Genomic DNA, 24,379 nt, shown 5'->3' with positions numbered 1-24,379 from the left:
TCATCTGCTTGTAAGATGCCAGGATACGAAGCCAGCTGTGTTCTTGTGCATTGCCTGCCTGCCTCTGGTCACACAAGGTACTAGCAGCTGCACAGACATCTCATCCACATGCTTCTGCTTCTGCCTCAGTATCAACCTGCTCTGTAAAATGCTTTAAGTTCTATGGATTAAAAAAAATGTCAGACTGAAGCTGTAGTTCTCCAACAGGAACAGATATAGCCAAAAGTTATCCCTCCTGTCAGAAAAAAAGCACTGTGGACAAAGAAAGTTTGAAAGACAAAAGTGACTGTGAGACTGAACACTCCCAGAAAGATGACCCTCATTACGTACATGACTGCCAAGTAGGAAGATAAATGGTGAATTTGAATTCCCTGAGCTAACCATAGGAAAACCATAGCCCAGCTTTGCATATGCTCATCTCTCTGTGTGCCTCTGTCCTATACTCCTCAATGACCTTGGCAGGGACAGATCTCTGCCTTTCTAGCTCCCATTCCTTTCTCCCTGCCCTTTTCTACCAGCTTCACACCGTTGAGCTTCCTTTACAAAACAAAACAGAGAAGCAATTTGCTCCTCTGTTGCTCAGCAGTTACTACTCACAACTAAGTATTTTTAGGCAGAATTAAAGATAGATTCTGGTTTTCTTACTCATAAGCAGTCCCTCTGTAGCCAACAGATTTGTTAATGCAAAATATTTACAAGATATAGAGGCAGAAATAAAGGCTTATCCTTTAAACAGTCTCCTTAATTTCTCCCATTTCTGATATTGGCTCACGATTTTGCATGTAACTAACATTATGTGTTAAGACAAAGAAAAATAAGACTAAATACATGACAAATGCATATCAGGTTTTTTTTTTTTTTCCCTAAGACAATATCCTGTTTGCAATATAATTCTTTTATAATCTGAGAAATCTTTCCACCCATGTGCAACTGTGGAGTGCCTGACAGATTCCCAACAGTATTTAGAAAGATTTTTCAGAGAAGCAACGCTGATGTGAGGCTTGCAACAGGACAGAGCACCAAGAATCACCTTCTTCGTAAAGAGGTGATGATTTAAAGGCTCCATTTTGGCATATGCAAAGCGCAGGAGAGTTCTCATCAGCATCCCATCCTCCAACAAGATGTACAGATGGTGCAGAGGGAATTGCAAAGCTTAAGAATTCAGACAGTGTTGTGCACATTAAATACAGAACATACAGTACTTCATAACGTGCAGGAGAAAAAAATCTTCCTTCCAAAAGAGACGTGTCACCTCGACAAAGATGTATTGTCTGTATCGCATGAATGTCTGCAACACCACTTAAATACAGAACATATAATGAGTCCTGCAGTTATACTGGAGGGAATGTCCTGGTTTATTTTTCATACCAGGCCTCATTCTGCTCTGCCTTGTACCAATGCAAGGCAAGAGTCACTCCCCTGAAGTCCTTGATGCTAAAGAGACATTTTCAAAATCAGAGGTAATAGTTTTCTTTAAAAGAAAAAAGTGTTTACTGCCAAACCTGCAGCCCCTCCAGTTCAATATCCTTTCAGTGAGAATCACGGTTATCACTTGGGCTTGAACATCTGCATGGACAATTATAAAAAACTCTTCTCCAATCAGTGTGGCTATCCCAATTCTTGACAGCAAGCAATTAATTTATGCATCAAGCTGTGACTGAAATGCTTTACATACAAACAGGGAAATAAGAACTATATATAAACAGGAAATAAGAACTATATATAAATAGGAATTGATGAGCGTACTAGTATTACATCCAACCAAGTCACTTGTAAACAGATTAACAAATGAACACTACAGCCTGGAAGTGGTAATGGGAGAGAAATGTCAAGCATTTTCATCCATACAAAGAGGGCACGGATGAAAAAGGGCAATGTTTTGTTCTAAACTATGTATCCAAAAGTATGGGGCAAGGTTCTTCAATGTTGGGTACCCTTAGTTCTTGTTTGGCTGAATGGGATCTGAACATGTTCAGGCTTTTATGCATGGCCCTTCCCTAAAGCATCAGCTCACTCTCTGCAAGAGAATGGAAGTTAAAAACCCACCTGACTGCTAAAACCACAGTGCCAAGAAATATGCCTTGCATTAACTTTGGGACTGTGAAATGACACCTATTTGAAATGGACAGGAAATTTAAACACTTTTTCCAAGCACTTTTTTTTCCTTTAGTATCCTACTGAGAACAATTTAACCTCAGATGCTGGAAAATCCATGCTTTATTACAAACTGGGAATTTTCTTTGCATGATGAGTTGCTTTTGCACACATTAACTGAGATTTCATGATTCCCAGCACAGCAATTGGGTTAAGCAAGCACCTGCACTGCAAGATCTCCAAACCTGACCAGAGCAAGTTATGCTTATTTTTTGGGTATTGACAGTTAGTTGAAGCACAAACTGTGAAATAATCAATTCCACTTAGTCCTCATCCCACTTTTTAAGGACCCAGGTATTATATAAAAGTTTGTATTTACACCATCTGGGCATTAGGGAACCGCCATCTGGGAGTTAAAAGTCTTATATGGTCAGATATAAAGTCAACCAGTTATGTCTTTTAGTAAATTCCTGTAAACCCTGGCCAAACAACAAAAAATTAACCCCAGTCCTGGTGTAAGGTAATTAAAATGATATTACAAGTTTACCATTTTGGACGTCATCTTGCAACATGATACCATTTGCAATGGGTCTGCCCTTGGTGTAGTATAATTCAGTTGTGGTGTAAATAAGATAAACACCTTTAACTTCATCTGGGTTGTATCTGCTTACACTGGGGCTAAATTTCCCCTGCAGGTTCCTGTTTATTTATAGGCAACATGGTAGACCAGGATGACAAAGTCATGTAACTCAATGTTGCAATTACATTAGAACTAACATATTTATCAGGATACAGAAAATTATATATTACTAAATACCATGATGTGTGGGAGAGAAAGATACCTGTGTTGCAGGATATTGAAGGGAGCATCACGGTGGGCATTAGCTAGTTCCTGCCAGTGAAACTGGGTCACAATTCTCATGAGTGGAAATAGGAGTCTCTTGGCATTTCAAACATTTGTCTCTGCCCCTTCTGTGCAACCCTGCCAATGAAAAGAAAAGCAGAGAGTGACCCAAAACATGTCATGTCCATTCAAAACATATGGCTTGTTAGAGCATTGTACATCTACCTTAAGGGCTTGTTGCCCTTTCCCCATTAACGTACAGAAGCAGATTCACACTCAGGGATATAAAATTTGTACTTGCTCTTCTTCGCTCATCTGTAGCAAGAACTAGACCTGCTACCAGAAGAGTTTAAGAAATAACTTTGCTAAAAAAATGCCCGTAGCCCATTCCCAGCTCAACAGTGACTGTATACCCAGTGTGACTAGCTAAAAATAAGGGGCTAGACCCATTTTTCAGCAGAACAACCCTACTAAGATCCATCCTGTTCCTCGACACTTTTAACATTAAAGGCATCTTGGACAATAGCACAAAGATTGTTTTCTATCCTCAGTCTTGTTTTCAGTCAGTTATATCCCCTGGTAAATCCTGGTTTACCTTCCAAAAAACACAGATGAACATTAGAATGGGCTCTGGATAACATATTACCTAATGCTGTTCAAGGCTAGGAGAATTACCTGCTGGAAATTATCTGGAAGGGTCCTAATGAATACCACAAGGTTTCTGCTAAACAGACGTTCTTAGCCAGTCTGGAGAGATTCTACCTTGGATCACGATTAATTGCTTGGATTTCATAAGGTGAACCAGATGTCAGGGTCAGCAAGTCCTTTTGCTGCTCCAGGAAAACTGCCAAAAATATTGGTTGGCTTTATTCCAGAGGACTGACTTCATGTGACAGCAGGATAGCAGTCACCAGTCATCCTATAAAGGTTTTAATTTCAATCCTGATTTCTAAATGGTGAGAACTATAGATATAAACAGGAAACTGAAGAGTTTTTTGTGCCTAGAGGGACAAACACCTACCAAAATTAATTCAAGCATGGCAAAGGATATTTAAGATCCTTTGGCTGAGGCATGGCATAAACACTATGGCCATAAAGAAAAACAGACTGGAAGGTGAGGAAGATGTTTTCATTATTCCCAATCAGACATTAATTAGTGCCTTTGAGTGTCTTTTTTCTGCCTGGAGAGTTCATTTTGGAGTTCCCAGTATAAATTATTGTAGCCCTTCAACCATAAGCTTTCCTGCTGCCTGAGGTCAGCTCTTATCAAGCTGATAAGTTTCCTTTCTGGAAGAGCCAGAGAAAGCTACCCACCCTTTCCATACCAACAAATGGTGGTGGCAGCTCAAAGCAGAGCAAGGCAGGAAAAACTGATTTGTTATGACAACAGAAACCTGTGATTTGTTTGCCTTCTTCACCCAAGCATAAGGACTTTTTCACTTTTATGACTCGAAGTTAGATGGTTTAGGTCTAAAACTGCTCCCCAAATTTTGTTACTGAAGTTTCTGGAGGTGGACACAGATGTCATCAGATCAGTCTTTTCTTGTACCAAAACAAAGCTGTTTGTAACAGCAAGGACCGACTCAATGTCATGTTTTGGAGGGTAAAAAGGGCTTAAAGTGGGCAAAAAGGACAGCAGGATCAGGTTAGATAAAAACGTAGGACACACAAGCAGCAGCCAGGAGAGGTGCAGGGAACTAAAGCAGCCAAACAATGAATTTTTACCATTGCATGGTGACAGCTTCTTACAACAGAATATGAATGCCTAAGAGGGAGAAAGCTAGAAGGGAAGGGTGCAGAGGGCTGCTCATATGGCTAAAGTCTTTTTTGCAGTGGTATAAAACAGTTTACCTTGGATTAAAACCAACGCAAAGGGTAACAAGAGACCATGTCCACTGCTACCATGTGCACAGCCTTGAGACCTGAACCCTAGCTAGACTGCTCTGACCAGCCAAGGCAAAGTGTTCCTCCCAGACCTTCTGGTATTTTTTAGCCATCTATTCTCAGAGAGTTTGTCTTTAGTGCTTCAGGCTGGTTTACCCCGGAGAGCTTCAACCATCTGTAAGTAAGTTTGTCATTGGAGAATTTGCTGTAGGTAAAATAAAGGGGAAAAGGCGCTTGGAGAAAAGTAGAGATGCCCTCACTGGAGAGCTTACTTTCACTGTGGAAAAGTCATCCATTTCCTCTAATGTTCATGACTCATTTACTGGGCTGAATTATTTTTAGATTAGGTGGTTGTTAAAGATTGGATTATAAGAGGTAAATGTATGCCTGAGTGCTATTCCAACCATTTTTCCTTGATACTGTGAATTAATATTGTGGCCATTTGTGTGATTTGTATGATGGTTTGTACTCTAGTGGGTAGAGAGCTCTGTTAATAAAAATATGCTTTATACAATGCCTTCATGTTAGCCTTTTTTGGCTCATTTATGACTGACTTTAAGCTATTTGATTCTCTGAAAAACATTCCAAAATATCCACTGCCTTTTCAGCTGAAAAAGGAACCTTCTATAAATTAGGTCTCTAAAAGGAAGGAAGATGCCAAGGGAATCGAGTATTTCATTCTATAGTTACGTATCAAGCCTGTCTCTGTATATTTCAATAGACATCATCTGAGGTGAGGATGGAAGGGACATAAAAAATTAAAGCCAGTAATCTACCCCTTCAGAAAGTAAACATAAGCAGAATTTACAGTGCTAAAGGATTGAACTACAATTTATGACTCAGAATTTTTAGCCGTTTCATGATGGGCTTACTGTAGGTTTTCAGTATGTTATTTTAGACCGGTGGTCAGAAAAATAAGAGCATGTGTGCACTTTAGAGATTAAAAATCATAGCAATGACGTTTCATCATCAGGTTACTGGAAATATTCACATGTGTACAGTTAACTTGAAGTCCTAACATCTTGGCTTTCCACTAATTCTTGCTGTTAAAGTTTAACTTCATACTTGTTTGTCGCTCAATCAATTGTCATAATGGCAAATAAAAATAAAGATGGAATAAAATTCTAGTGGTCATCTAAGACATTACTCAATTTTTTAAGGGAGCTGACTAACCTTTTGGGGGGGGAACATAAATCAAATTGATTAATTGATTTAATTAGTTGATAAATTGATTGGAACATGTTATTGCTTAACATCCATCAGGAGAGATATTATGTAATTAATACTAATGAGCTGTTTTAGAGTGTCATGTTTACATTCCTATAAATAAAATTACAAATGCAGTTAATACAAATATTTTAACACAACTCTCAAATCTGCATCTATGTAACAGCTTGCTGTGACTGAAGCATTCAATTCATGGCAGTGCTTTCACGGAGCACCTTTGATACTTCACTGACCACGAGCCCATGAGTGACAGACAATTTTGGTCTAATCCATGCTCCTGCCCCAAGGCAAAACCAACAGCATCTGCACTGTTTCCCAAATTAGTACAAATAATCCTGTTTGTTGATTGATGATTTCAAGTAACACTAGTCTGTGTATAAATATTTGTGCTAGTACCATTCAGAAGACTGAAATCTCTCCTTAGGGCACAACCAGCAGAATCATCTGCAAGTCATTTGGGTATCTCCTGCTGGATTTCTCAACAGCTTCAAGAAGCATCTAGAGGCATCATTCTTCCTATGACAGTCATCTTCAAGACAGTCTGCTGTCAAGATTGATACCGATAATATCTGTAGTGCTGTAATTATTTGGACAGTTACTATGTTGAATTTCTGGATGAAACAGCAACATGAAATCATGCATATTTAATGAACTAATCTAGATTATTGATTTTGGGATTAGAAATCCAACATTAAGCCTCCAGACTTGAGAAACATTTTCTACAGGTCACATTCAAATGAGCATGGAGTCCTAGCCTTTAAAAACCCAAGTTAGTTTTTGGCTGGGCAGAAAGAACATTCTTTTTTCACATCTGCGGAACTTCAAGGCAATCAGTTTTGTTCAAACTTGCTTTTAAAATATTCTTAGATTAAGAATTTTTTAAAAAAAATAAACTGATGTGAGATAGAAAGGAGCTATACTGGAAGTTTAAACAGAATCTTAACTAAATGTCTGCTACCAAATGATTGACAGCATAACAAGGAATAAAACGCAGCGGCAGCCTCTCAGTGGCAACAAAAACTGAAGTCACAGATTTAAAATCTGATGGAACACTGTCATCTGGCGGCAATTTGAAGAGAGTACAGACTAACCTGGTTTTTGTTCCACACGCTTCTTCCATTTGAAGAGGTTTATTTTAATAATCAATTAATTTGCTTCACATTATCTAGAACTCAGCCCAAGGTCTGGATTGTTCGCATCATTAAAAAGGAAGTTTGGCACTACAGATCCTACTAGTTAAGCCAAAAATAAGTTACCACAAATTACAACTCATTGGAAGCAATGCCTTAACATTTTGGTTCTGTGGACTCTCACAGGCTCCTGCAGCAACCCAGCCAAGATTTCCTGCTGGGAACAGAGCAAATTTGTGCAGAAAGTTCAGAGGAAGATGTGGAAGTGATTAAAAATCTAACAAAATACATTCACATGCTACATACAGGTTGTATCTTACTTAGCAAACCACTGAGCAGGCATCTATCTTAGCAATTCAATCAGTAAGTGTGGCTGGGAGAACTCAAATGTTTTTAACTATGAAAAAACAGCTCATCCATTTAGGTTTTTTAACAGTAGGGAGACATTATTGTTGGAAATATTTCTGGTTTCTAATTTCAGAGAATTATTTGTCAGAGGGAAATCAGTAAGTCTCACTTAAAATCTCAGCAGAGAAGTTTATGATCAAATATATACCTGAATGCCTGCTGTTGAGAGAAACCTTAAGCCTGTACAATGACCCACGCCACAGCCCAAAAGAACAACGTGTAAGCCTGACAATGTGAGTTTTAGGTCTGTAATTTGTATAGAAATATATATGGAGTCTTACACATATGGTCTCATCAGCAACGGCTTACTACCAGGAGCTCCTGGACCTGTGCTAGGTTAATAGTTGGACTGGATGATCTATTCTAACCTAAATGATTCTATGACTGAGTTCAGACCCCAAAAGGGGCTCAGCCTCTCTTAAATCTCTCTCTCAGACTGCCACTGTCCCTGGTACACATTACTCGGGGACCTGCCAGCAGGCCATTTTGGAAACAAGCAGTTTACTGCCTTCTCGGCCACTGCTAAAGCTCCAGTGTGTAGGACCCTAGCAAGCTATGGGGCTGACTGATGCCTTTTGTTATGTTTACTGAAGGAACTCAGCAACTAATAACAAGTAATAAGACAGGGCAAGAGGTATTGGCTGTCACTGAAGGATCCAGGGTGATGTGAGTGCTCTGAACGCATCACGAACAAAGCGTGCTTGCAGCACTAACATGATACGAATGCAGGTAAATTCAGCTGCAAATGGAAAATCTCACATATTGAGGAGCTCCACTGCATACTCAGAACAGCATGGAAACAAGAAGAAGCAGAATAAACAGGGCCAGACGCTCAGCTGTGCTGAGCAGGGAGATGGAAGAGGACCAGGTATCTTCAAACCAGCCAATTTTGTAATGTAAAACCACTTGAGGACTTAAAGGAATGATACACTATTACCTGCAGATTTATTAAAACAGGCTTCAGTTCTAAGCATTTGTAGTTCTCTCTTGTCACAACAGAACACATAGGAAAAACAACTGTGGTAGACTAGAACAAGCGTCAAAGCGTTAGTCTCTAGGTTTTTATTGCAGTAGGACAAATGCTGAGGTTCTTATTTAGTTTCTATTCACGCAAAGTTTTGCTGCCTGGAATTAGAAGTTTGTGGGATAGACAGAAAGAGAACTAAATAAATTAGCCCTACATTTGTATTTTAAATTTCTGGCCTTGACCTCATACACAGGATTGTTTGCTGACAACTAAATCCCTGTTGGTAGAATTAGGTGGTTATTATTAATGGTCTGGTCACAGCAGGAACATGGGAGGAGGGAGAGCTACGCAGTTTATCATTTGATACTGCTCTCTGGCAGGATGACCGCATTTTTCACTGGCAAGAATAGCATTAAGAATTTGTATTTAACTTTCCCAGCTAATGATGAAGCTAGTAAAGTTTCAAATTAAGGTTAATTATACAGGATACAGCTCAGTTCTTATACATGACATTTGGTCAGGACTTCAAGACCGAATGCAGTCTGTTACTAGTTACTATTTGCTCTTTGTTTAAGCACAGGATTCATTCCTTGTCTTTGCAGTGAAGCTGTTGAGGCTGCCTATAAATTAAATTCACCAATCCAGAGGACGCAGCAGCAACCTAACAACTACATCAAACTCAAAATATAGCTGACAAAAATGCTAGATGAATTGCTGCCAAAAATAACAGTAGTACCCACCATTTTAAGCTTATGGGGAAGGATTCAGGACACCTGAATAACAGTTACGACAAGATGGATTTTAGTTACCTCTGTTGACATCCTAAGTGACAGTTTAGTCTGTCTAAAAATTACTGCACAATTGTGGAGGTGACTAAATCCATTAGCTGTCTGACTTGGAGAAAGAGAAATTTGTCTTCTGCCTAAAACTCCTTGCAAATGAGTCCAAGGCAGACAGATACCTGAGCAGCACTTCACCATGTCCTGGTGATCAGGGCATGCAGCTAGGATGGGAGACACACAGATTTAATTCGCTTTGGTATCAGCTGAAGCGGGAAACCAGCACTGTGACCAGTGGACTGGTACACCAGAGACAAGCAATAGCCTCACCATCACATGGACTGACTCCTCTCAGGACAGATACATACAATATTTTACAGTTCCCCACGTGGTAAACTGACTGAAAGAGAGCTAGATCTCTTCCTCAGAAGAGCCAGGGCATGCTCAGGAGGCATCTCAAGTCAGCACGCTGCCAGGGGAGCAGGAGGCAGGTACCTCTGTAGATCAGCACCAGGAGATGTGATATGTCTGAACGAGGGCTTCCCCACCAGCTAAGAGGAGGGGGCTGTCCGGTTCCTGTCCCCGCCTTCAGCCTGAGCAGCTAAAGGTGACGAATTAGTGCAAACGTTAAGGATCGAAGCCAGGCAGATCAGATTCCCTCCATTTCCTCATTTATTGCTCTAAGCAAGGTTTGAAATAAACAGTATCCTTTTTATTGTTATTTCAGCCTCACTGGCACTGAGCAGTCTGCAGGCAGAAAGAAAAGCAGAGAGAAGGGTGAAACCAAGTCCACAGTTGTAATGCATTGGTCCTTTCCTTTCAATGTTATGGTATTACTCAGTCCTGTTTATTGACCTATAGTTTGCCCCAGGCTGCCAGATATTTCCACCGCTGCTTTGAATAACTCCTTTGCAGTAGGAACTGCAAATTCATTTAGGTCAAGGGTCATTTGTTATTCCTCAGGGAAGGAATATATTTAAGCTACAAAGCTATTGCCTCCTGTCCTTGACATGAAGGATCCCTAAGGATCTGCTCTTCCACCCACACAAGAGACAGGAGGGGGGACTGACCCTCTCCAATCCCTGCACAAGCCTCTCTGCAGGGAAGAAGCTCCCTGCATGCCTAAGGGCTCCTGGGGAGGAACAGCATGCCAGCTGTGCTCCTGTGTTTCCCTCCATCAAGCATTGCATTGCCTTCGCTCAGCACCTTAGGCAACTTCAAGTGCCTGCCAGCAGCACTGTTAAGCAGAGGCAGGCAATGCCTGAAACTTGAATGAGCCATCCCAGGGCAGACTTACCTGTGCCTGCCAAAGCCTTGGACCCCCTTACCACTTCTCTAAGCATCTGACTAGCTAAGGATCTGGGACTACACATGAGCATTTGAAGGAAGGGCTTGAGAAATGGAGAAGAACAAATACAATGTCTCATGTTGCCTCTTTCCTTTTAACCCTTGAATCTTGAGCAGGATGGCAGAAGAGAACAGCTTTCTGCAGGTAAGTGAAGTTAGAAAGTCAAAATAGTGAAGAAGAAATAAATTAAAGTTGAAAAAAAGAGTAGAAAAATCAGATTCCTGTCCCCAGACAGATGGAGAAGGAAAAAGATATATTCAGCAGCTAGCTGTCTTTCCAATAGTGATATGAAAATTACTAAGTCACAACAGCATCATGTGAAAAGAACACAGTATCAACTGCCATGGACAATGCAGCCAGTCTGTAAGGCATGGGGCTGGAAACACTCAGGAATACTCCAAAAGTGATCTCAGCCCACTGACAGCATCAGGAACTGTAAGCAAGGACATGTTGACAGACCCTGTTACTTGTCCAAACTGTGCAAGTTCACTACACACGCAATTTCTATTCCTGAAGACAAACTAGTTAGTGGTTGTGCAGCATTTGAGAAAAAAAATATCTGAAGGAGATTGAACGATGCTTAGGGGAACCTATCCTGCCTGGAACACAAGCAATAGGCCAGTAAAAGTCAGGAATTTTTTCACAGCCATATCCCAAACACAGATGAGGTGTCAGGTAACTTAAGGAAAACATGTGAAATATGTACATGAATTGACTCAAGGCTGGGGGCATGTGTGCATGTTTTGTTTTTAAACAAACCCTTCGAGTGAAGGGAAAACAAGTTGCAAAGACAAACTTGGGATACACAGAAGAAAACCAGATGAAGAACACTTCATACATGAGACACAGGCAATTGTTCTGCAAACAACTTTTCTTGCCTCTGGCAAGGAAATAGAGTGAATGAGATTTTATATGTCCATAGTATTGATGTTAGTATAATCAAGCAAAAAAAAAAGTGTTTATAAAACTTGGGAAAGCATCCACTATATATTTGATGGCAGCCTAAAAGCCCATATGAATGTCAAGCAAGCAACAGAGCCCTGGCAGATGCGCTAGGTTACAAAGACTCCTTCAGCTTAAGTTACAAGCAAGAACAAGAAAAATATAAATACTAAAATTCAAGTCAGCATAGACAGCACAGAAATTAACACTTTCGGGTGAAGCACATGAGTTCAACCTAATGACATTGAACTGGGGTCAAACCAAGCCCCACAAGAGATGTGAAATAATACGCACTCTGGAAAGCTGCTGAAGGCTTGCAATGCTATGTTACTTTCCAAGATAAAAAAGCCAGGTAAATTAAGAAGGTAAGAAGTGAGTTGCCACCAAGACATCAGCAGCTTTTACATATCTTGTTTCCCAACATTTCGGTACTTGACCATTCAGGTAGAGAGAATCATTGCAACCTCCAGGTACCTTCATCAAATTGATAATGCACCCAGAGCCAGAATCATCAGTGCTTTTCGATGGCTTATCATTTATATTTTTTGAAGCAGGGGTAACTAGGTGTATGATGCATCTATGGAGTCCACAGTGTTAAATAGTAGTTGGATACATCCATGAAGGCATCAGCATCTGTTCTTCTTGGGACTGTAAACATTACAGCCTAAACAGACAATCTTTACTCTTGGCCCTCTCTCTTCTTCCAGAAAAACCTTGCCACAAGGTAGTTGAATATAACAGTTATATGTCAGATACTAAAGCCACATTAAACCATATTAATAAAATAAACTTGACACTACACTGAGGTTATCTTCCTTCTTGCACGTATTATAACTCATGACACTCAACATGATTGCTGTTATTGCAGTTTATTTAACAGCAGCTTTTGCCTTTCAGAGAACTGAAGTTTTTGCTTCTCTGAGTTAAGGTTTTATTTGATTTTTCTTGCACATTTAAACCATTTAAGCAGTATGACTTTCTTTGATCACATAGAGCTTTTCATATCAAAGGAAGAAAATGCAGTCCTTTCTGCCAAGACTATACCCTAGCTGCTCCCCATTCACTGTACTTTACTCACCTCCAATTGAGGGTTTGTTTTTTATATATATATACACACACATATATATATATAGTCTGCAAGAAGATTCTCACAGCTGTTTAACTGCAAGAGTACTGATTTCTTCTTAGGGGCTGGCTAGGTGGGCTTCATATCTGTCATTTGAGATAGCACTGCCATCAACCCAATCACAGCTTAAGGACTTACATCTGTCACTCAAAGATCTGGCAAAATAACCAGATGCAACAGACTCAGAGGTGTTTCTGATATTAGCATACAACACTGATCACAGGATCAAAGGGTAGCTCTAGTTGGAAGGAACCACAGGAGGTCTCTAGTTCAGCCTACTCCTCAAGCAGGGCCAGCTGTGAGATCAGACCAGGCTGGTCAGGGCTTGATCCAGTTGGGTCTTCAAAACCTCCAAGGATGGAGCCTGCTCAACCTCTCTGGGCTGCCTGCTCCAATCCTTAACTGTCCTCATGGACTTCCTTATATCCAGTCAGACAACCTTCCCACAGATACTGTGGGGCTGCCGTTGGCTGCCCCCAAAACCATCTCTCCAAGCTGAACCGTCCGTCAGCCTCTTCTCATAGGGCAAGTGCTTCTGCATGACCAGCTTGGTGGTTCTCCTCCAGACCAGTTCCAGCTTATTAACATCTTTGAATGGAGAGGGAAGAAAAAATAGATGCAGTATCCAGATTTGATCAAACAAATGTTGAACAGGAGTAATAATCACTTTCCTGGACTAAGCTACACTCCTGTTAATGCAGCCCAGGATGCTGCCCAGCTTGCTTCCCAGAGAGTCAGTACCTGGCCTGTATTGCTGCAAGGGTTTATTCCTTCCCAAAGTTATTCCTTGATTTTGTCCTTCTTGAATTTCATATGGCTCAACCTTTGCATGACTAAAAGATCTCAGGAAAAAAGTTAATTAACCTGTTAAAGTACTCGGTAGCGTCACTTGTATAAGTTTTATATGTAGACTTTCTTTTGGGGGAAAAGAAAACACATTTATGCAAGAATTCCAGTGACTGTAGACTCAAAAGAGAGGCTGTACTTCATTGGAAATTCCCGTACTTCAGGAAGACATCCAGCTGCCTCTAGAGCTGCTTTAGTAGGAAGTGCTTCCACCCCTTCTGCCAAAGCAGAAACCAAAGCTGTTCAAATATTCATTGCCTCCAGAAGCGATAAGGAAGAGTACAGTTTCTCTTCAGTTTTATACCCCAAGAGACCACACATTCAGAGTGGCAGAGGATTTTTTTTTTTTTACTCAATATTAACCAGAGCATATTGTATCCGGTCATAAGTACATCTCAACATCTTGTCTTCGAGAGCTACCAGCTGGCCTGTAGCACTTCAGCTCTGCAGGCAGTTTGTCCATAACCCTCTAAGCCATGGGGGACTCTAGATTATCCATCCCTTACACACTGAGATACCGTGTAAAACCACTTGCTTTTGGCTTACTCATGAATAGGTTCCTCCACAGAAAATCTTAAATAAAATTCCTTCTCTATAGTTTGTATTAAATGGGAGTACTAAGGTCCCCTATTTATTACCTTTCTAGTGGGAAGAACCCTGTGACCTTGTTTGGGAATTACCCCTCCATGCTGTTATTGCAAGGCCATCAAACTCACAGCTGAATGGTTTCTCCCCACCCTGCCCTTATTTAGGGGCAACAGTTATGTTTTAGAAGACCCTAGACAGCTAATTCTGTAGTCTGACCTAACCTGCTGCTCCTGGAATGCCTCATATTAGGGATGTTGGGGTCTATTGTGAAAGTACACCTGAACCAGTGGGGTTCCTAACAGGAGCTGTGCCTCTGCAGCTTAATGGCTGTGGGGAGTCTGTTGGAAAACAGTCGGCTCATTCCAGGGAGCTTTTCCTCATGCAGAGGGAAAGCACACAGTCCTTGGCCAACGGTGTGATTTTGCAGACAAGAGTGTTAGTGATTCCTCACGCAGGGCAGCCGCATATTAAAACTTAACAAGCTGCATCTGAAACCCAGATAAGTTTATAGGTTGGCTAGATATACAGGCAGCTGTAATCATCAATATAAACAGGCTTTCAAACAATGAAGTAATTAATGATCAAATGTCATTAAATAAGCAATCCACAAGGCACTGGATAGAAGGAGCAGGCAAAAAGAAGTATCCTAATGCACAGCAGGTCCTTTGTCATTTTTGATCTCTGGATACTGATCTAGCAGCAGAGATTCTGGCTCACTATATTTAGATCTCAGACGCATGATGCTTAAGCTGCCATATGCCATGACTAGGGTTGGGAACTTCCAGAAATAATTTCTAAGTACAAAGGATATGTGCATTTAATCAGTTCCTCAACATCTGTTTCATAACATTGCATAACTTATCTGTGTGGCTCATCAGTTTAGTTTCTCCTTTTTGCAGCAATTGATCAACCAAGACATTGACAAGTTAATAACTTTGTTTTCTTCTTACCATACCCTGTTTGGAGTGCTTTTGTTTTGACTCTTGTGACTAAGCAAATGAATACTATGATTCTGCCTTGCCCCAGGAAAGTGAACTAATTCCAGCTTTTGATGAGATTTGTACAAGACATTTGCAGGAGTCCAAGAGAAGTCTGCGTCACAATTAACTTTGCTGTTAAGTTAGTCCCATTACAATTTACCCTTCCAAATACTCAAAATGAAAGTGCCCCTCATTTTCTTGCAAAGGCCACATCCTATAGTGAGATCCAGCAACTCTTCACAGATATCAGAGCCATGCCCTAGCCAGCAGACACAGGGAAATCAGGAATGGAAAGGGACAAGCAGACATCTCCATTTTCCAAGGGAGGGAAACCCAGGCAGACAGCTTGAAGAGAACCAGTCCCCAGAGAACGAGAGCTCACTTACAGATGTTTGCAGCTTAAGAAATATTACCTTGTCTTTTGCAAAGCCAAGAATAATCCCACAAGCTAACGCTGGAAAATGTAACAAAAGCCATACTGCCAGAAGATCAACTATTTCATAGAATCATAGAATATAATCACTTCAGCACTATTAAGCAGTAACGAGTTGTTGAGAAGGCTGTTTCAGATTAAATTTGCATGGCATGCTTATTAACACTATTAGTCACAAAATCTCCATGGGACCTGCGTGCAGTTTGACATCCCATCTGAATGTCATTTGCTGTACAGACAGGGAGACAGCCTTGTCAAGACTCTGACAGATTATGACCACCCGTTCTCTCTGCCAGCATCTGCTAGATTAAAGAGACAAAACACAAGATTAAGCTTTGCTTGCCAGCAAAGCCCCATGAGATATTTCCTGTCCTCTCAAAGTATGACTGACCCTCAGAAAGCAGAAGCAGCACAGCAGTTACAGACCAGTACTAAAGCAGGTCCAGCATATAGTCCAACTGTATACCTCCAAGACAAGCTTTGGCACCAAGCATGTCTCAAAACCTCCTCTCCTCTTTCCTGCATCTCCACCATATCCTCTTTCCCCCATATCCCCAGAAAAGAACAACCCCAAGCATAATATCTTTGCAGGTTTGCAAAGTGGAGTCTAGCATATCACTTTGGATATAGCATCAAAATTGTTCTTGTACACTTTTAGATCACTTAACTGAGGGTTGCAAAAGAATGTACATGAATAAGAGCACGAGATGACATTTCAGTCAAGTCAAAGGATCGAAGTTTAAAAAAAAAGCCTTGTTCATACACTGCATAATTCAGTTACAGAACTTGTGGCCAAGCAATGAGCAAGATTCAAGCAGCTGGATATTTGTATGAGTAGCCAGAACTTCATTTAGTTACAGCCATTAAATATGTTACATTATTATGTTCTCCATTTCAAAATTTAAGCTAAATCTAAAGACCAAAGTGGAATTTAATAATGCACATCAGCATTTCATATACCTTCCTGTAGATCATTTGTACAGGCTAGATCCAGGGATAAGACGTTGAATTATATGGACTTTTGGTATCATTTGCTCAGGCCTTGGGAATACTATGATTTTTCTATACATCATAACATATGTACAATGTAGAAGATAGAGGTATGCATTATTATGTATTACATTACCTATTTTACAGATAGGAAAATAAATGCACAAAAATGAAAGAACTTCTCAGCTTCATGCAAATCAGGAGCAGGACAGAGGAGCTAATTTTCAAACCTCTGCTCTAACCATTTCTTAAAAGCAATTCAAAAGCAAAGTGCTGTGATGCACTTTGATACAGAAAATGACTGAGATGACTGACGGTCTATTTCCATCCTGGTTTATGTGCAGCTTGTGCTGAAATCAGACTTCTGCAGATGTCCCTAAACAGGACCACATTTCAGTAAGTTCTGCTACACACAGAGTAAACTATCCTTCTTATTCCTTAAGCCCTCTGTTTACTTTTTCTTCCTGTTGCCTTTTAATGGCAAATTAAAATACAGCTCCATTGTTAACTGTTCCACACTATGACAACTTAACATTTCTGCCTATCTTGTCCTTTCAAGAGAGACAATATTCAGAAAATACACTGTGCATGTGTTCCAAACATCACTCTTAAGGCTTTCCAAAGTTATGTGCAAGTGCAGAGAACATCACGTGAATCTTTCCTCCTACACATTGGAAGAGCAGCAGCAAAACTTTATGGTATCCCAACAGAGGAGCGTTTAGGCTTTTTCAGCTTGACAAAACACGACAGTTTGCTTGGGTAACCCTGCCCTAACCACCTCATCCAAAGTATTTGATTCCTGTCATCCTAATGAAATGAATCTGGTTCTCAATTCAGCTGGTCGCTCTGCACCAGTACTGGATTACAGCTGTGGCACAATGCAACAAGCACATCTGCTATTGAGGATCAAATGGTGTCCAGGTGTGGTTAGAGGTGACTGTGGAACAGTTACTAATCAAACTTCACTAACAGAGGCTTTATTTCTCCAAAGAGTTATGCAGACTTTATCCGCTACAGCTACGGTTCAAAACCCAAAGCCTCAGGCTTGTGAGAAATTATGAACCCGCTCAAAGGAGGATGCTAAGTGCTACTAGGTAAACCATAATGTATTGCCTAGCAGCATCCAGAAATATTTCTGCTACCAGTTGTATGCGACTCTAAGAAGAATGAGAACTTAAGGGAGCAATGCATCCTAAGGAGCATGATGATCAGAACATAGTATTGCTATTGACAATAGTAAGGAGGATAAACTTGTAACACACAGCTTTTAAAAAGGAGCGAGGAGAGAGGTGAATGTACCATGCAGTGCTTTGAAGCAAGCTTCAAAAATGGATGACAGCTGGCAAAATACAACTCAGTTTATGGCTTGTTCAGCAGGTGTAAATCATATTTTTTCCTCACCTTTTATAGCTTCCAAGGAGCTACAGCTGACTTCTGAAGCCTTCAAATTGATCCAGTCCCTGAGAATTGGAGCCCTTCAAAGTTAAGGTGTATGGACTCAAAGCTTTGATTTCAGCTGGCTCAGATCAACTGTAGTAGTACAGGTTTAATTAGCATGTGAGTTCCTAAGGGAAATAAGGCCCTTTATAGTTCTTATTTCACTGAAAGCTGCATGCCAGATGCTATGGAAATCCATATGGTCTGTGCCAAAAATAAGAAAGAAAAATAGAAGAATAATTATTATTACAAACAGAAGCTTCAATGGGATCCTGGAGTTTTCTACTTTTTGTGATTTAAAAAAAATTAGGTATGCACACTCAGTTTCATAAAAATACCCAGTTGCTTTTCACCAATTTTAAATTTTCTTTTAGGGCTAAGGTTGTGCCAAGGGCCTGCATGTCCCTTTCATACAACAAAGGGCAGAGCCAGACAGCTGTGCACACCATGCATGAGCTGCCAGGACACCCTCCTGAGGATCAAAGGTCCTGTGTCAGATTTTGTCATCTGGCTCTGTATTTCCATTTTGACTTGTAATAGACACTGCATATAGTGCAGGAGTACCCCCAGGTCCCATGAGCAAGTCAGACCATCCTGTTCATAATCTCAGGGCTTGCAGACCCTAAGCGAACAGGACACTATCAGACCTCTCTGCCTTGTTTGGGAGCACAAATAGTCAGAGAAGTCTCATTCCACCACAGGAAGAAATCTACACAATACTCCAGTACCGATTTTGCCACAGCAAGAGGACAAATCCGTCCCAGCATATCTACATACATAATTTCTTACAGTACTTAGAGGTCTATAAGGCCCTGATGAGGTTGGTCCTAAAACAGTTCTTTTCCTGCCCTTGATACAGTTTATTGCCAAAAGAAACCCCAACAAAACAGTAAGGATAAGCTAAATAGCTTGCAATTCTATTGTACAGTGTAGAATCATAGGATCATTTAGGTTGGAAAAGACCTTTAAGTTCACCAAGTCCAAACACTAACCTAACACTGCCAAGTCCACCACTAAACCATGTCCCTAAGCACCACATCTACCCGTCTTTTAAATACCTCCAGGGATGGGGACTCAACCACTTCCCTGGGCAGCCTCTTCCAGTGCCTGACTACCCTTTTGGTGAAGAAATTTTTCCTAACATCCAACCTAAACCTCCCCCGGCACAACTTGAGGCCATTTCCTCTCGTCCTATCGCTTGTTACTTGGGAGAAGAGACCGACCCCCACCTCGCTACAACCTCCTTTCAGGTAATTGTAGAGATAAAGAAGGTCTCCCCTGAGCCTCCTTTTCCTCTAGACTAAACAACCCCAGATCCCTCAGCTGCTCTTCATAGGACTTGTGCTCTAGAATGAGCACAAGTATGTATGAAGCTGTAGGGAGTGGACAAGTAATTTGGAAAACAATCATGACTGAGAGAGTCCTTATCTTCCACTTTTATTACATGAAAATCCTCTGGTGTAATTTAATGTGAATATATTCCTTCGGTTCAGAACATTGAAGTATGTTGCCCAAAACATGTACTTTAGGAAAGCAGGATGTTATAGCATATACTGAAGTTGCCCTTGGTAAGATTTTTGTCTGTTTCTAGGCCAAAAGATATGCATACAGAGAAGTTCACACATGCTAACAGAGGAAAGAGTACACTCTGTGCAGATAAAACTCCTATGTTGGGCTATCTGCTCTCTCACTGCCAAGAGAAATTTCTGATCATTAAATGATTATGTATTCCCCCTGCCTGGGAAAATTCACAATACAAACAGCCAGAGCGATATAATGCACTTCCATCCTGAAGCAAGCTTCTCGTTGATGAAGTATACAGGCACACTTAATTCATATTAAGTGTAATTTGAGTGCCACCCAAATCTGATCCAAACTGGCATGCTCCAGTTCACTTCTGGTTAATTGGGAAGGAGACACTCTAGTTGCTTCAGAAGAGCTCACTTGCATAGGATCCTGTACCCCAGCACTGTGAGTTCATCTTCTCCCTCATTTCCTCAGCCTCCAACCACAGAAGCCACTGCCAGCAAAGGGGAGGTGTTGCTCTTCACCAACAGAGGGTATCTGTCCGGTGTCAGAGGGTTCCTCCAAGCAAGGATCTGTGCAGGCAGTGACAACACTTCCTGCAGTTTCCAACACTTCTTGACTTGCATGCATATCCTTTCAGCCTGTTTTTACCCAACGTTTTAGAGAGTTTGGTAGAGCAAGGAGCATACCTTCTTCCCTCCATCTCTTCTATCAGGTGTAAAATGGGTACCAGCTGCACAGAAACCCCAGAACAGGAAATTATGAAACAAGAAAAGCCAAACAAGAGCACGCAGGGCAGCAGTTCTCCAGGTGTGGGTAACCTTCAACGTGGTAGCAGGCAGCTAAAGACTATTGCAAAAACCTGTTGCAAGTCTGCATCTGCAACTACTAGCACCATATAAGAACTTAAACACAATTCAAAAGCCATTTCCCAGTACTCAGTTCTGTCATCCACAGCTGAAAATAAGAGAAATTATTGTATTCTTTTAGGGTAATTTTAAGGTCATTTATGCAAATATTAGCAGGATTTCAGTAGGAGCACAGGATGAAGAAAGAAACAATGAGAGGATGCAGGAAATGGAGATGGAAGTAGTCCAAGGATGCAACAGGAAGCAAAGAAGAAGTCCCAGAACCTGACTAGACAACAGAAGGCTCAGGAGGTTTAAAAAAAAAAAAAGTCCCTGGAAACAGCGCCACAGTTTAGCAAGAGGTCTCACCGCCATAGTTAGTTAGACATAGTAAAAATATATGCAGTCCTACAGCTGTAAATCAGCAACTCTTGACCACTTGCTGCACAGGTGTTATTAAAAGTTCATATGCATGCTGTATTCATACCATTCAGCAGATGTTTTTACTTTGGATTGCTGTTCTTGGCTTTGTAATCAATTATAGTTCATAGACGTAGGCGATCCTCTGTATTACATAATGCCTCTGAGTTTCTCTTCACATTCACCCCCAAGTGTAGCTGTTTGTCTTTTGGTCTCACATTTCAACAGCAAGCTCAGCTGCCAGTGTAAGGACCCACTGGATGTCAAGGCAAGCACAACACTTGGATTGTCTTGATGCTTTGTTTTAGCCCTATGCTGAGTTTATGAGACAAAACCAGCTCACATCCACTTTTCCCCACCTCGATTAACAATTGCAGCGATTTTTAAAGACTAATAGATTGTTCACATTTTTTTTCTCCAAAGCACTATTTCAGTTGCAGCACAATGGAGAAAGCCCATATCAATTCTTTATTATCACTGGTCTGAACAGGACAGGATGACAGCACCTCTTTGTCTCCTGATTGCTGCAACCACTGTAAGCACTGGAGAGATGAACAGGCCAGAGCTTCACAGCATGATGTCCCCGACACTTCTCCACACTCTACTCACCAGCAACACCCTTAGTAATTCCTCTCTTTAGCTTTTCTCCAAGCACTCCCCACAGCACAGGATAGTAATATCTGGAGCTCTCAGAACTCCTCAGATACTTACATCTGTGATCAGATCTGGGACTGGCCTCCCATCCCACAGCAGGATACCATCAAGTCCTCTCCTCCCAGGGCACTCAGCCACTCTCCCTCTTAGACCAATCACTCCTTTTCTCTCTTCGAAATGAGTTTAAGCACCATACTTATTCCTAACAAGGCAATCCTCTTCTTATGTTATCCATGCCCCCTTGCATACCTTAATCTCACAGTTTCTCAATCCAGAACACCCTCTTCCTCTAGAAGATATAAGCACCAGACCAACACACATACCTTCCTTCTCTAAACTACCCTCTTACTTTTGTACCCTAGCTGGCAGCTGGCTCTTATAACCCCATCGTTATGTTAATTAGATCTTTCTGGTGCATGGCTGTGGGCTGAGGAAATTCCCAAGGTGCGCAGCTGCTCGCTGGATCAAAATCCCCATCCTTGCAATGCTGCTCACTGTTAGAAAAATCCAAGCGAAAGGGGCTAGTTGGTAACAGGCAGCATTTGGAGGTGGGATGTCTCCTTCAGTCATCAGTTCTCTCAGGTGTTGAAAATTCGGTGTAGGAACTTCGTCCCAGAACTACCACAGCTGTCACTTATTATTACATTCCTTTTCCATCATTTCAGAAAGACTGTTTTTAAAAATAATCAATGATAAAACAATTCGATAAGATGCAAGTGTGAATACACCTGTGGAGGAATGGCAGTTCACAAGATTACCTCAGTGGTGACAGGTGAATAATGGACAACTGTGATGCTCGTTGCTGTAGGTAAAGGACTGCCATAGTAACTATGGCACACCAAGCAAAATCATCCGTGTCTGGAATGCCAAAGAGGAAAAAACTCAGTTCTGTTGCAGCCATTAATTTTAAAGAGCAAAGCAAGAGTTTGGTTAGTACTTCAAGGGCAGTCTTGTCGCATGAGGAATGAGATTTCCAGCTTGCCAGAAATTCAAAAAATCTTTGAAGTTTTCCTTCCTAACTGGAATGGAGACACAGAATTTGGTAATTTCCTGCAGAAAGGAAGTGTTTCAGAAAGCACAAAAAAATTCATGCTGACTTTTCTGATACCAAACTGAAAAAGGAGTCACCTTGAGTCCCTGAGACTTTTCTCTGCCTTTCCATCCTGGGAGATCCCCCCAGGCAGCGGTGATCTCAAAAGCCTGTTTCAGTTCTGGAAATTTCTGCCTCTCTTTGAGGTCACATCTGCAGAGCCATGATCTCCTGTAGGCTCCTTCTATGAGTCACATTCATTGCTGAAAAAAAAATCTCCATCGTCCTACATGTTCATTTGAGTTCTACAACTGAAGTTAAATAAACTTGTTAAGGAGTTATGAGCTGTAACCATCTGAATTCTTCCCTCTGCAGCATAGAAGGTTATAAATGAAGTAGGAAACTTATAAAAGTTTCATGTCTTACCCAAGTCCTTTAACTGGCTGAATACTATGTCCACACAGAGGATTTCTACTTTGGTCTTTGATTCTTTATGTGTAGAGCTGACATTTTAGCTCTCTCAGTCTTTGCTCGCATCAACTGACAATCTCCAAGTTGGCCAAAGCCAACTTGATCATATTTTGCAAAAAAGTTTCCTGTCTATGGCAGCCAGGCTGCTGATCACCTCATCAGTTACTGCTATTCTGGGCTGGAGGTGTCGCAACTGCACTTCCCATCTATCCAACTGTTCGTTCACAAAAAATGTTTTTATTGTGCCTGGAAATATTTTATCTGTTCTTTCTGGGGAACCTCCAAAACTCAAAGCTCTTTCAATCCTGTGAAGGCCTCAGCTTCAGTACTAGTCTTAACTACTTTTGCAAAGCTTCAAATGTTTCACGTGCCATTTCCTTCCTTTGGATCTTCATTGATTCCTGCAAGCGCTCCCATTTTTTGCCCCACCTCATCTCAACAGGAATATCCCAGTTTCCTTCCTTGCAGATGGGATCTCATTTGGCTGTAACACAAATTCCTAGCACAGTTCCCAGTGCAGATCCACACTTGTTTCAAGAATAATATTTCTCTGTACTCTGTACCTTCATCTGACACCACAGATAATTAACACACAGCATTTCTGTCCTGGTTTCAGCTGGGATAGAGTTAATTTTCGTCTTGGTAGCCGGTATGGAGCTGTGCTTTGGGTTTAGGATGAGAACAATGTCGATGATACACTGATGCTTTGGTTCTTGCTAAGTAGTGCTAAGCTGTTGCTCAATAGGTGCTAAGTGGCGCTCACACTGGTCAAGGACTTTTCAGCGTCCCCTGCTCTGCCGGGTGCGCAAGAAGCTGGGAGGGGGCACAGCCGGGGGGGGTGCTGGCCCAAGGGCTATTCCATACCATGTGATGTCATCATGTGACGTCATGGTCAGTATATAAGCTGGGGGAAGAAGAAGGAAGGGGGGGGGGGGGCGGGGGGACATTGGAGTGATGGCGTTTGTCTTCCCGAGTAATCGTTACACATGATGGAGCCCTGCTTTCCTGGAGATGGCTGAACACCTGCCTGCCGATGGGAAGTGGTGAATGAATTCCTTGCTTTGCTTTGTTTGCGTGCACGGTTTTTGCTTTGCCTATTTAACTGTTCTAATTTATTTTACTTCAATTATTAAACTGTTCTTATCTCAACCCATGAGTTTTCTCCCTTTTACCCTTCTGATTCTCTCCCCCATCCCACTGGTGGGGAGTGAGCGAGCGGCTGCGTGGTGCTTAGTTGCTGGTTGGGGTTAAACCACGACAATTTCGCACACACAAACCATATGCATGGGTGACAGGTGACTCGAACAAGCACACATCTCCTCTCTCTGTTCACTGACAGAGATATCCATGGGAGAAGGGACCTCACCCATGCAACTGGGGACAGTGCTCACTTTCCGATGGTGGTT

The 24,379-nt window shown here is 41.4% G+C and overlaps 1 long non-coding RNA gene across 1 annotated transcript; it reads right to left on the bottom strand.

Annotated features, from left to right (window-relative positions):
- Positions 1–21,779, bottom strand: LOC148051396 (uncharacterized). The gene is made up of 4 exons (XR_015699477.1): positions 21,722–21,779; positions 17,988–18,227; positions 2,937–3,076; positions 1–160 (listed from the first exon to the last, which is right to left on the bottom strand). It is a non-coding gene; the product is annotated as an uncharacterized LOC148051396 (long non-coding RNA).
- Between the last annotated feature and the right edge of the window lie 2,600 nt (positions 21,780–24,379).

The sequence above is a fragment of the Nipponia nippon genome, unplaced genomic scaffold (assembly GCF_047370975.1).
Source record: "Nipponia nippon isolate SJK-2023a ecotype South Korea unplaced genomic scaffold, ASM4737097v1 scaffold_6, whole genome shotgun sequence".
Taxonomy (NCBI): domain Eukaryota; kingdom Metazoa; phylum Chordata; class Aves; order Pelecaniformes; family Threskiornithidae; genus Nipponia; species Nipponia nippon.
The sequence above is the reverse complement of the archived record's forward strand: the minus strand, read 5'-3'. Positions and strand labels throughout refer to the sequence as shown.